The sequence below is a fragment of the Chamaea fasciata genome, unplaced genomic scaffold (assembly GCF_029207755.1).
Source record: "Chamaea fasciata isolate MVZ Bird 193981 ecotype frontalis unplaced genomic scaffold, bChaFas1.0.hap1 SCAF_2, whole genome shotgun sequence".
NCBI lineage: Eukaryota > Metazoa > Chordata > Aves > Passeriformes > Sylviidae > Chamaea > Chamaea fasciata.
The window spans coordinates 4,857,414-4,869,963 of record NW_027094087.1 but is presented as its reverse complement, the minus strand read 5'-3'; positions in this window follow the sequence as shown (position 1 = coordinate 4,869,963).

The following is a 12,550-nucleotide window of genomic DNA, read 5'->3' as shown; positions in this document are numbered from 1 at the left end:
TTGATGCCAGCCAAGGGACTGCCCTGTTGGATGTGTCAGTGCTAGGGAAGGCGGTGCCTTTCTTTTACTGCCAAACGGATGACCCTGTTCTCTGGCTGCCACCAGAGAGGCTGGTGCTAGAAAAAACCTCCTTCAGCCAAATAATCCCACTCATCTGTCTGTCAGGAGAGGAAAGAAAGCAGCAAAACACTTTGGGATGTCAGCCAGGCAACTGTCATAGAGCAAACAGCTGCCTGGCTCTCCCCCAGTGACAAAAACACAGCAGCCTTGGCACAGGGAGGAGGAGGATGCAGTGTGAGCCAAGCAACAAGCATTGCTTGGTCCTTGGTGTTTGGGGGGAGCACTGTGCTCTTCCAGGTGCTGCTGCACCCTCAGGTGGATGTCCAAGAGCAGAGTCACATCAGTGCAGAGGTAAATCCCTCCCTCATGCCCTGCCAGGGCTCTGAGGAGCCATGCAGAGAGGAAAGCAGCCCTTGTGAGAGCAGCCAGGAGAGACACAGGCAGCAATCCCAGGGGTCACACTGCCTAAGGAGAGAGTGAGCCTGGGCATCAGCTCCTCTACTAAAAAACAAGACTGGAAATACCAGTGCTTCCTGCACCAATGCCTCGTCCAAGGCTGAGTGCCTCCCACAGCCTCTGCAGATGCTGAGAATACCAGGAGGCAAGGGGCAAGCATCCCTGAGGCAAGCAAGTCCCAGAAACTGACAGGATCACGCCCTCTAGGACACACTGCTCCATAGGGAATGGGGTGGAGGAAAGGTAGCCAACCCAAACCAGCTGCCATCCTTTTGTCTTCCTTTAGGTAGTTGCCTCCTTGCCCTGGGGAGGAGGCAGGAACAGCCAGGAGTTCTTCACGTGACTCACAGGTAAGTGCTTTACTACAACTCAGAAAACAAAGAATCACTACTTCAGGAGGCAGGGCAGTAGCAAGGCACTCATCTTTCATCAGCCTCTAATCTCCTACAGCTCTGATCGACCTCAGCAGAAAACACGGATTTGCTGCACTTTAAAGAAAAAAATCACACCTCTGTGTTACCTTAGCTATTCCCAGGAGAGGTTACAGCCAGAGAAATTTGGTTGTTCACACGTATCCGCAGGAGGTTTGCACCCACAAAGACGTTTCTGTTGGGTTTCTGGCTGTTACCAAATGCATCCTCTTTGAAGTGCACTTTTGGGTCAATGCACACCAACATCCTCCAGGTCCCCTTTCATCCTGCAGGAGCCAGGGAACCACTTCTGATGGGAGAACTCATTTAAAAATTACTCCAGAAAGCTGATGTCTGTCTGCACTCTGTACCCCCTGGGAAAATGGGACCCAGCAGGCATCCCAGGAGGTTTGCTGCTGCTCCTGGCTCTTACTCCCTGCTTGGCATTTCTTCCCACTGCCTAAGACCTCCCTGTTGCAGAGGAGGTTTGAAGCCCTTCAGCTTTGAGCAATGCCAGCTGAATATTGAGGCTGATTTTCTTTATATAGATGCTGTTTTTCTCTTTCTATTAATGGTCTCTGAAAACTCCCAGGCCAATTGTTTGAGAGCAGATTTTATAGCTGCATGTGACAGTAAGGAGAGAAAATATGCTAATACATTCCCAGCACGGGAAGAGAAATGCCAGGTCAGGCTGTGGGAAAGGCAGCAGCTTCCCTAAGGCAGCAGCCCTGCAAGGAGAAGTAGCTTTGCACAGGCAAGGAGAGCAGGTCACCATCATGCCAGTGGCACACCTGGCTAGGAGGGGGCCAGGCTTGCTGAGTTTTCAAGAGAAGTGTGGCTTTCCCTTGTGCAGAGAGTGGATTTTTCATGGAATGAGTGTGGAGGCACGAGGGAACAACAGACCCTCCCAGTGAGCTTGCTTGGTCTCCATCCCTCTTGGCTGTAGGCACTGGAGTGAGACACAGCTGGTGACAGGAGAGTGTGAACACCTCAGGTGCACAGCTGGGGATGGCACCTGACATAATTTCAGACTCAAAGGAGAGAAATGCTTATTCCCTGCACCCCACAAAGGCAGCACTGAGGTGGAGATTAGCTGCTGGGGTAGGGTGAAATCAGACAAGAGGTTTCTGGACAGCTTTGGGGGTCAGATGGCTATTGGGAGAAGGAATATTGTAGGCTGAACTTTCCCCATACCTCCTAGCTGCATGTAATTCAGAGAAACCTGAATTTTCACCGACTTCTCAATCCGATAATCCACGGGTTACATGCGTGGAGGCACACCAACTTCTTCTCTGGTTTCAAGGAATTCAAAAGATGAAATTGATTCTGCATATGTTAGGGAGTACCGAGTGCAGGATGTCATGTTTTCAATCACTGCTTATGTCTTGTTTACCATTCCAGCCCTGGGAAGCTCACTGAAAAGCTCTTCTTCCCTCACATCTTCATTCATCAAGTAAGCTGTCGAGAGAAGCCTGTAAGCACAAAGCTCAACCACAGCAATGGGCTTGGGAGACTGCTTTATTCTTAGAAAAAAACCCCAAAAACACTTAAAACAACCCTATTCCTCTGGAGAACTGACTCTAGAACCATTACTAGTAAAAGCTGCCTTGAAATAAAACCACTTCTAATGACAGCATTTAGCAGCAGTTTCAAGAGCCCGGTACTCTCACAAAATTATCAGAGGGGAATGCATTTTTGGGGAAGGCATTCGGGGCCAGTGAGGGACTCCAGGGTAGGCAGCATAACTGGCCTTAGCTTGCCTGTCACCACTCACAGCAATCTGTGATGCCTTTGCTCACAGGACCCAGCATTTCCCCTCTGGCTCTGTATAATGCACCGAGATCTCCGATTCCAAAATGGTTTGCAGTGCACAGTTCTTTTTTCTCAGTAACTCTCTCATTATAGGCCAATTTCAACTTATAAATTCATTTATAAGCCAGTCCATTTGTGCAGACCGTCTTGCTGGAGGCAGATTTCTGCCTTTCTCCATCTCCCTCCCTCCCTGCTTCACTGGAGCCTCTAATAAGGACAAGTCTGTGTGAATTCGGGACATCTCTTCTCTGCTGCTTGCGTGGGGCAGAGGCTGGGGCCAGGCACAGCCTCATCCAGCAGATGTGGACAAATCCAGGAAGGGGCAGTGTAGCTGTAACTGGGAGGTGTTCTTGCTGCCCAGATGCCTCAGGATACTGGCAGTAGAGGATGGTGGTTTTTGCAAACACAGCCGTGCCCAGCCCCTGCTGCCAGATCAGGGATTGTTCCTCAATGTGTGTTCACCTTGCTGCTGCTCCTTCCCAGACGTCCCCAAGGAGCAATGCCAACCCCAGGACACCCCCCCAGCAGGGGTCCATCTGGCTGAGGAAACACTTGCTTCAGTTCACTCCATCATTCCCAGGACCCTTCCTATTCCCGGCCCTGGGATGCCTTCCCATTGTTAACACAGCTTCAGGGCACAGATCAAGAGTGCTTGGGCAGCAGACCAGGGACTGGGAGAGGAGTGCCCACCACCTTTGGGCAAAGAGAGACAAGAGAAAGGGAAAGGATATGAAGGAAACCCAGCAGCAAGAATGTTGCCTGGCCCAAAAAAAGGCAGGCAGCTTCTCCAAACGTGAATGGCTCCAGCCCCTTAGCTAAACCAAGTGAATCAGGAGGGGTTGACCCTAGCTGGAAGCTGACTCCAGTCTGTAAAAATGGGCCATCATTCACCTTTGCCACTGTACTACTGAGGACACACTGACTGCAAGGCAGGGACCAGGAGGAGGAGGAAGAGGGGGTGAAGTAACAAGCGACAGGAGAAAAGGAAACAGCCTCAGGTTGCGTGGAGGGCAGCTTTAGTGAAAGAGTCAGGAAGACTATAAAGACTTACCTGGGTGGCGAGGAAAAGCCTGGTTAGGAGGGGTGAATTCATGCTATGGACAAAGCCAGGCACAAAACATGGTGAGCACCAGGAAAGGTGCCTGTGCTGATGCCTTAGGAAGGCTGACCTGAAACAGAGACTGGACAGAGCTAAAGAATAAAGCAGGTATTTACTGAAAGGACTCTAGGATACACCTTGGGCAGGACAAGAGCCTGACCAGGGCTACACCCAAGGTGGACTTAGAATGGTCACAAAATGGCTGACTGGTCACAAGGTTTTACACACTTTCATAAGTTTTGGTCCATTTGCATACTGGGGTTTAATTGTCCAATTCCGGCTTCAGGTTGTGAGGTTCCATCCTTCTAGTTCCCCCCTTCAGCCACCCTTGTTTATGCTTTTGGGCCGGAGAGTTGTCCTTGGTCTTCCGCAGGAAAAGAATTTGTCTACCTCCTCTGTGAAGAGAGCTTACTGGCACTTAATATGAGGCTCAGAAGTACACCCCTAGGCAGCACAGAATCTGAAAAACATGAAAGCTGAAACTTAAGGCGTCAGTGCCAGGCCAATCCTCCACCCATCACACGGCAATAACGCGACCGTCACACTGCCATCACACGGCAATCACGCACTAATCAGAAGCTTATCAACCCCCAATCATGCAATGATCCTGAGTGGATCACGGGATGATCACAAGCCAGTTGTGTGCAGAGCAGGTGTAAATCCCGCACCGATCAGGTGAGATCATTCACCCGTTGTGTGTCAACCATGATCCATTCACGTGAGGATCACAAGAAGATCGCACGACAATCGCGTCACCATCACATCGATGGCGCATTAATTGTGTGACCATCACACGACTATGGCCTGTCCATCCTGCCGTGATCCTGCACCAATCCAGCCCCCACCAGGCGTCGATCCCGTGCCGAGCGCATGCCAATGGCACGGTGACCATGGTGTCACCATGGCTCAGTGTGCCCTGGTGCCCCAGTGATACTCAGGCCTGTCCCGGGCAGCGGGAGCCGAGCCAGCGGAGCCGGGTCCGGCCCGGGAGCGGCCCTGAGCGGGGTCCCTCAGCTGTGCCCGGCCTCCTGCAGCGGCCTCGCCCGGACTGGGTACCAGGAGAACCCTCTTCCCTGGAAGGGTGGTTAGACATTGGAACGGGCTGTCCCGGGAATCACGGAATCGCCATCCCTGGAGGCGTGCGAAAGGCGTGTGGATGTGGCACTCGGCGGGCACGGCGAGTCGGGCTCGGGCCGGGCTCGGTGACCTGATCGGTCCTTTCCAGCCTACAGGACTCGGTGATTTGGGGATCTCCGGCTCCCCGGCAGAGCCAGCACGGGCACAGAGGCCTCTCCGTGTCCCGGGAAGCCCCAGCAGATGGTGCCAGACTGTCAGAAACCCTCCGGGAGCCCGGCCCGGCTCTGCCGGGAGCTGCCGCCCGCCGCCCCTGCCTGCCGGCGGGGTGCGAGGGCCGAGGAGGGGTGCGAGGTTTTGGGAGGCCCTGCACCAAGCGGTAGAAATTCCTCGGAGGCTGCGAGAAGCTCGGCATCCACCCCCTTCGCTTCAGCCAGCACTCCTTGGCCAGCGTCTCGTTGTTTCCAACGTTTTTATTTTCCACTAAAATGTTTGCTCCTCGGAATGACCAGAGCAATGCAGCTCCCCCCTCCCTTCTCTTGGCTGACCTTGCTTTGGGCAATTCATCTCGATCCGCAGTGTAAAATTTTCCTTTGCACCATTTCATCCTATTATTCCAGAATGAATCAGGATCATTTCCATGTCGAATGCCAGCAGGGGAGGGAAAGGGAGAGGTTTCATTGCTAAGGCAGTTTGGAGATTCCCCTGTGCTCAGGCACGGGGACAAACAGGCCTTTCCCGCTGACCACGGGGCTCCCTGGGCTTTTTAGAGGAACCTCGGGCTCCCACAGCAGTGATGCTTTCCCAAACCTCTCTGTGAGCAGGACTGTGCCAGAGGCAGGTAAAGATGCAGGGAATTGCCATGTCAAGGACCAGCTGCCTGGGAAGCCACACGGGGGTGTTTCAGGGACAGCTGGAGGAGGCACCTCAATAGCCAGCACTGGTCTCAGCAAACTCATGGGCCTCAGACCCCCAAAATCAGGACATGTGTCCCCAGGGAACTGCACACCAGGGATGGAAAACTGCTGACCTCAAGCATCCACGCGGGCTTTGGTGCTCCCAGCTGGTGATGATGCGCTCACAGCTAAACAAAAGTCAGCTTTTAAATTACAGAGCAGGGAGCCCACCCATCCCTCATCTACGCCCAACAGCTAAGCTCACCCATGTGTTATTAAAACCATGACGCCACTGTTCCAGGCACACCCCTGTGACCAAGAGCCTGGGAGAGCTGAGTGAGCAAAGCCCCCTTGGAAAGCAGGGTTGGGACCAAGAGTCCTCCAGGAGAGGACTTAGGGCTGGAGCCTGAATGGCAGAGAGTTGCCTGCCCAGCTTTGCTTTCCCTGGCAAGTGCCCTCACCTTCCCCTCCACTCCAGGTCCTCATGCAGGGAATTATATCACCAAACTTTGCACTCTGCTCTGAGTGTTTGTCCCAAACCTGCCAGCTGGAGCAGCTGGCTTTGCATGCTGAGGACTTTTCCCAGTCTGACAACCAAACTGCTGCTGCTGGAAAGGCCAAGGAGCACAGCAACCCCAGCCCTCTCACACACAGGATCCTCTCTTCTCTCTGTACACACTCCCAAGAAGCACCATCCCAGCCCTCTCCTCCAGCAGAAAACTCAGCTCTGTGTCCCCAGCCCTTCCAGCCTTGACCTCAGGATGCAGCTACCTTACCTCTCCCCTGCCTTGCACTCTACAGGCACGAGCATCCATAATGCTTTCCTGCTTTTTGGGGGAATGCAGGTGCTTCATCCCTGTCCCTTCATGAGGTTGGGCCCCTGGTGCCTCTGGCTGCCAGGGTCTCTACCCCAGGACTGGAGTTTCTCCCTCCCCTCCAGCCCCTCCTGCCTGACACATCTGATCAAGTGCTTGGCAGCTGCAGCCTGTGCACGCCTGTGTGTCAGTGCAGGCACCAGCCTGGCTGGCAGCAGGCAGGCAGTGCCCTCCCAGCAGTGCTGTGAGGTGTTTGCAGCCTCAAAAGCAGCCCTGGATGAAGCCTCGCTGCAGACAAAGTTTATTTCCAGGCTGGTTTCATCGGTAAGGAAGCCTGATAGAGTGCTTTGCCCCTCCCTATGGATGTGTTCTCACTGCTCTTGTCCTCAAGTTGCAATGAAATTTCAATGAAATTTGATAGAAAGGCTTGCAGTCTCAGCTATATTAAGGTCCCCCTGACTTACATCCCGTACTTCCACAAATGTGGGTAAGCAGAGAGAGGATTGAGACCCCCACCATCACACTGGCCTTTGCTCAGCTGCCACCAGGCAGCTACAGCTCTCCAGGGCACAGTTAAGTTTGTCCTCCCTCCCCACAGGGGCATTTTTAATCAGAGGCTTCAGCTTGTTCATTTCTCTCTGGGTCACTGCCACCAGTGGGGCCCTCAACCACAAACCACGACCTCCGTGCTGCAGTGAGAAAAGGTGAGACATCACCCAGCAGGAAAACTCTCGAGCTTGGATGTTGCCACAGCAGAGGAATCGGGAGCAGAAAAATTGAGGACATCAGTGTGATTTCACATATTTAACCTCCTGATAATTCCCTCTGTCTGTATTACCTCTCAGCTTCCAAATCCTCAGTTTTGCTCAGAGAGGGGGAGATTTCTCTCAAGGCTCTAAATCTTGGGATTAGATTCCTAGGAAATGCCTATCCACACTGATAGGCTGTCTAGCCTGATCTCCCACTGTAGCCATGGGAAAGAGCACACAGGGTCGACCACTCCTGGGTACTGTCCCCACCATCCTCCCACAGCTCCCCCCCTCTGAAAGCCACGGGTGTGAGAGGGCACTTCCTATCCCTTGGAGTACCCCAGTCCTGAGCCTGTTGTCCTCAAATGCCTCCCACCCTGCTTCCAAACCTGCTGGGGCTGCCTGCCTCCAAGGGGCAGAGAGCCAGGTGTCCAGGACCTCCTGCGTGAAGTTGTGCCTCCTCTTGTGGCTTCTTCCAAAGAAGTGTAGGAGTTTCAGTGAGTGTCTCACAGTGGCTGTGCTGCAGGGTTGGGTGAACAACCCAACGGAACAACTGGAAACAGCTCCCTGTTTTCTGCCTGTGTGGCTTAGCAAACCTCGTTTGTATTCCTTGACAGCCTCCTCCTCTTCAAAAACTGAAGTATTTTCACATCCCTTAGCTTTCAAAGGACACAGGGTTATGTGAGCCTAACCTGCATCCCTGAATGTGCCAATATAACCATATCTAATTCCATACCCTTGCCTTGGTATTCAGGTAGTGGCCCCAGGTTGAAGGCCAAGAGCATATCCAAGGTGACCAATGAGACACATCTGTGGAGATGTGAGAGGACTCAGCCTGAAAATCACTGTATAAACTGGTGTAGGTCTGGCATGCCCCCGTCAGAGTTAACCAGGAGGCAGCTCTTGACTGTGAGGACATAGAAGGTTTTAAAAGAAGTGAGATAAAGCCATTCTGAACACTGCTGCAAGACTGGAAGTGTGGCATGAACAGCTTGTGCTGGTGCAGCGTGGTTTCAGTTGCTTGCAGTTTGTGTCGAGGTTTTGTATCACACCACAGGGCTCTCATCGCATGTAGCCTGACATTTCTAGAGCAGCAAAGGCAGCAGCGAACATTAGTGCATACATAACATGCTGGAGATATTGTCTGGCTCTCCAGATGGGTTACATGAGGCAATTATGAAACTCTGAGCTAGCTAGACGTCTATGACAATAGCAAGCAAGAAAAAAATCAGTAACTTGTTGGCTTTTCCCTGCACTCCAGGCCTTTGAAGGGACAGAGGTCACTTCACAGTGGTCCTTTCCTGGACAATCTTCAAAAGTTTTTGTCCCTCCTTGATGAGTTCAGCCCTGCTGCAATGATATCCTTGACAAGGAGGATCAGCAGAATCACCCCTACACCTGCTGGCACCATCCTGGTGGGTTCAGGCCTCCCTGGGAATTCATAAGGCTTGGTCCTGAGGATCTGAGTGGCTCCAACAGTGAAAGGTTTTTAAAACACTTGCAGCCAGAACCATGGCCAGAATGCTGCGCTTGAGAAAGCTTCGGAAAAAAAAAAATCCCAGAGTCACGTCAAAATTATAGTAAGAAACCCCAAATTTTGTAACATGTCAAGCTCCAAATTAGTCACCTCTCCAGCTCAAAGCATGTGAAATCTCTCCTGTCCTTGGAAGGGGGAGCACCCCAAGGAGAAGCAGATCAAGAAATCCTTAGAAGTACTAAGGAAGCCTCAGCAGGCTGCCAGCAGCAGGGATCTACCTTCAAGGGCTTTAAACTTTACTGCCTGGGGTAAACCAGCAGGTTTCTCAGCCTGGGGGCAGTGGTCAAAATGAATGATGTTCTCTGAAGCCCAGAAGAGGGACGTGAGCTGTCGGTGTGTGCTATGCTTGCCATGACCATCAGCCTGCCCAGGATGAGCCCAGGCTCCTCTCAGGTTCTGTATGAAGGGCACCACCGAGCTAATGAGCTGCTGAGCACCTCATCACTGCTGGCCCAGCTACCAGTGTCTTCACTGGAGAGGGGTTTTCCATGTAGACACAGAGCTTTTCTCAGTTCACAGCCATAGACATTCATCCCTTTCCTTGAAATATATTCGTATGCTGAAGCTGAGGAGGTTTGCAAACCAAAACAAGCAGGGCACCTCTGGCCTTGTAGAAGCAGGTGGCTGGTGGCCAGCACTATATCAGACTGGCAGAGAAGTGAAAGCCGTCATTACCTGATATTCGAACAGTTCATGATTTAACTTGCTTGTGCTTGCCTGAATTCAGTCTGCTGCAAATCATAAACCCACAACCTCAGACAAAACTGAGGGATTTGAAGGAACTTGGGAAACCTGGGAGCAGCAGAAAACCTGGGGCCAGAACAGAAACATTACAGACAATTCACCTTACCCATGTGTAAAGTCAGTCATACCCCAAAGGTCCCTGCAGAAGCCCAGGGGTCCCGACAAGCAGCTCCAGGTGGGGAGAACCCCACATTCACATGCTGGTGTAAAGCCAAAAAAGACAACACCACTACAGCAGAGATGGCAGGAATAAGGTGGAAAAACCATTTTTCATGGCCTTGACAGTGACCCAGAGTCCCACCACAAGAGGAATTGCTTTGGAAAGCACTCTCGCTGGGGATTTATGGGCAAACATGACTGTATATTTTACAGTACATTCTTATGGCCTCATCGGTCAATAATCTGCATTTAACTCAGTCCCTTCAGAGTGTGATGGGCCATAACGCTTGTGAAGCAGCTGCTACATGCTGAAATAATAATCAAGGAAGCAGAGGGCAGAGCTGATAATTGACTCTGCTAATGTGCAAGTCGGGACTTTGAGTTATTGATCAGATGTGCTTCAGTGACTCAACAAGAGCCCGATCTTTCTGCCTGGAGGTTATCGACTCAGATGTTACCAAGAAGGGGGTACTCTCTTCCCCCTACATACTGCTTTTTTGGGTTGTCTCCTATTCTGGATTTTTTTCAGCATTTCCCCTGGGACTTGTCTAACATAGACCCCTGAAATTGCCTGGCAAAACAGTTTTGTCCCCACACCCAGATCTTCAGCATCAGGGCCATAAACACACAATGCTGAGGAGACAACAACTTTCACCCCTCAATACCTCTGTATAGCACCATCCTGGTGCATAGGTACCCCTTTGAATCCATTGCTTCCTCCTTCAGGTCTTCCACCTACCTCTCTCCTCTCTCTTGAGTCACCTTCTTGAGTTTCACTGCAGCTTTGGCATGTTTCTCCCTGTCCCCAGAGGTTGCCACGGTTAATCAAGGCGTGTCACTGACACCTTGTCCCACACCAGCACTGACCACCTGCTCACCCATGCCCTGGCCATTGTCAGAGCCACAGTGATAAGCTACTTCCTCTGAGGTTGGCCAAATAGCTGCAGCCACATCTTGAATGTGCACTTGCAAAAAGCCTGCCAGGAAAGGTAACTAAGTTATGTCAGGCGGTTCTTCTTTTCCAGCTGGTTCACTGGTTTGTTCAAAGACTTGCACGAACATAGGAAATGTGGTTTCCTTTTGCAGAATCTCTGCAGGTTGCACCTCTGAGCAGTCTTACCCATGTAAGCTTCATGGCAAATTCTCCTAATTTGCTAGGCATTGCATTCATTTGCATGCATGTTTAACAGGCCTGTAATTCTCCAGATCAGCCCAAGAGCTGATAAAAACGAGAGTAAAACATTCTCCAGCTTTTTTTCTTTCTTTTTCTTTTTTTTTTTTTTTTTAAGTGTGTGTGGGGCTCTTTTTCTTTGATGAGAGAAATATATCTTTTTGAGATATGGCCCTTTCATCCTCATGTTCCCCAAGACCTCTTTGCTGTACACCATCATGACCTGGAAGTTTTAATGATACTCACTGGTTGTTCCATCTCCTCCTCCATCAGTCTCTGATGCTATTTGCTCTTGGTGCAGAAAAGGGCAAGATCTGAGTAAGCACCTCCAGAGCCATCTTCATAGTGGATACTGATGTGAAGGAATTATTCAGCCCTTCAAGAACATATTTAGTTTCTTTAATTGCCGTCTTTTAAGTACAGGTGACTCAATCCTCAAATATTTGAGCAGACTTCCCGGTATGGGTTACTTGGAAAATCAATGTTTTTACACCTCTAGGTTTCTGCATGCTTAAACTCATTTTGATCTTCTAAGACCGAGAAAAAATGTTGTCCAGTGAAGAGCTTGAAAAGCTTAGTCTGAGTTGTCCAAAATCAGTTGTGAGATGCTTTGAGCAAGTGCTTTCAGAACAGCCTAAGAATTCAATGGAGAAAAGTAAAAGACGGTTCAGTGACTGAAAGTTAGAGTCAGAAAGGCCATGTGCTCTTAGCAGGGGAAGGTAATTACCCACTGTAGTTCACTCCAAAAGGAGGGCTGGAGACTGTCCATCTTAGCTTCTCCATCACTGTAACATTATTGAGAACTAACATGAGGCATCCAAGTTAAAAGTCAAAATGTTCTGGTGGCCTTGCAGGGCTAACCAAGACCCAAAAGCTGCAAGCTCTCGGGAAAAGCTTTTAAAAGGTGACTGAGAGAGATGTGATGTGTGGCCTGGTAACAGGGTGGGGAAACAACCACGATGCTGAGGTGTCTGTCAGGTGGCAGCTGCAAGTCCCACCACAAGGGACAGCTGGTGGCAGTGGCAGTCAGTGGCACTGGGTGCAAGTCTTAGCTGCTCTCCAGTTTCTGGCACACACTGCTGTGGCTGGGTGATGAGTTGCTGAGCCCAGACATGGCCGGGGTAGGAGGTGTTGGACATTAGCCCAGGGGATGCAGGACTTCTACCTGGCAGGGCAGTAACTATGTGTGTTGTGAACCCAGCCACAGTGAGAGCCACGGGCTGCACTGCAGGACAGAGACTGTGCCTCACACTGTGCCCCTCCTGAGCTAGTGGCACTTTCTCTGAGCTCTGGGTTGAGCGGATACTCTTCCAGACCTAGACAGAGCCCTGCCCAAGGCCAACAAAATACTTCACTCTTGTGATGGCTCATGAGGCTGGAGGCAACACTGATTTTCAGATATGAAACCTTTCAGCCTGTCAGGTTCCTGCTGATAATAATGTTGGTTTTGACCGCCAGGCCAAAAGCCCATTGATTCTTTCAGATGGTGGTTCCTCCCAGTTCTGCCACGGTTTGCTGATTCTCAGCATCTTGAAGCGACAAACCATGGTTTTAATCTGAGTTTCTTG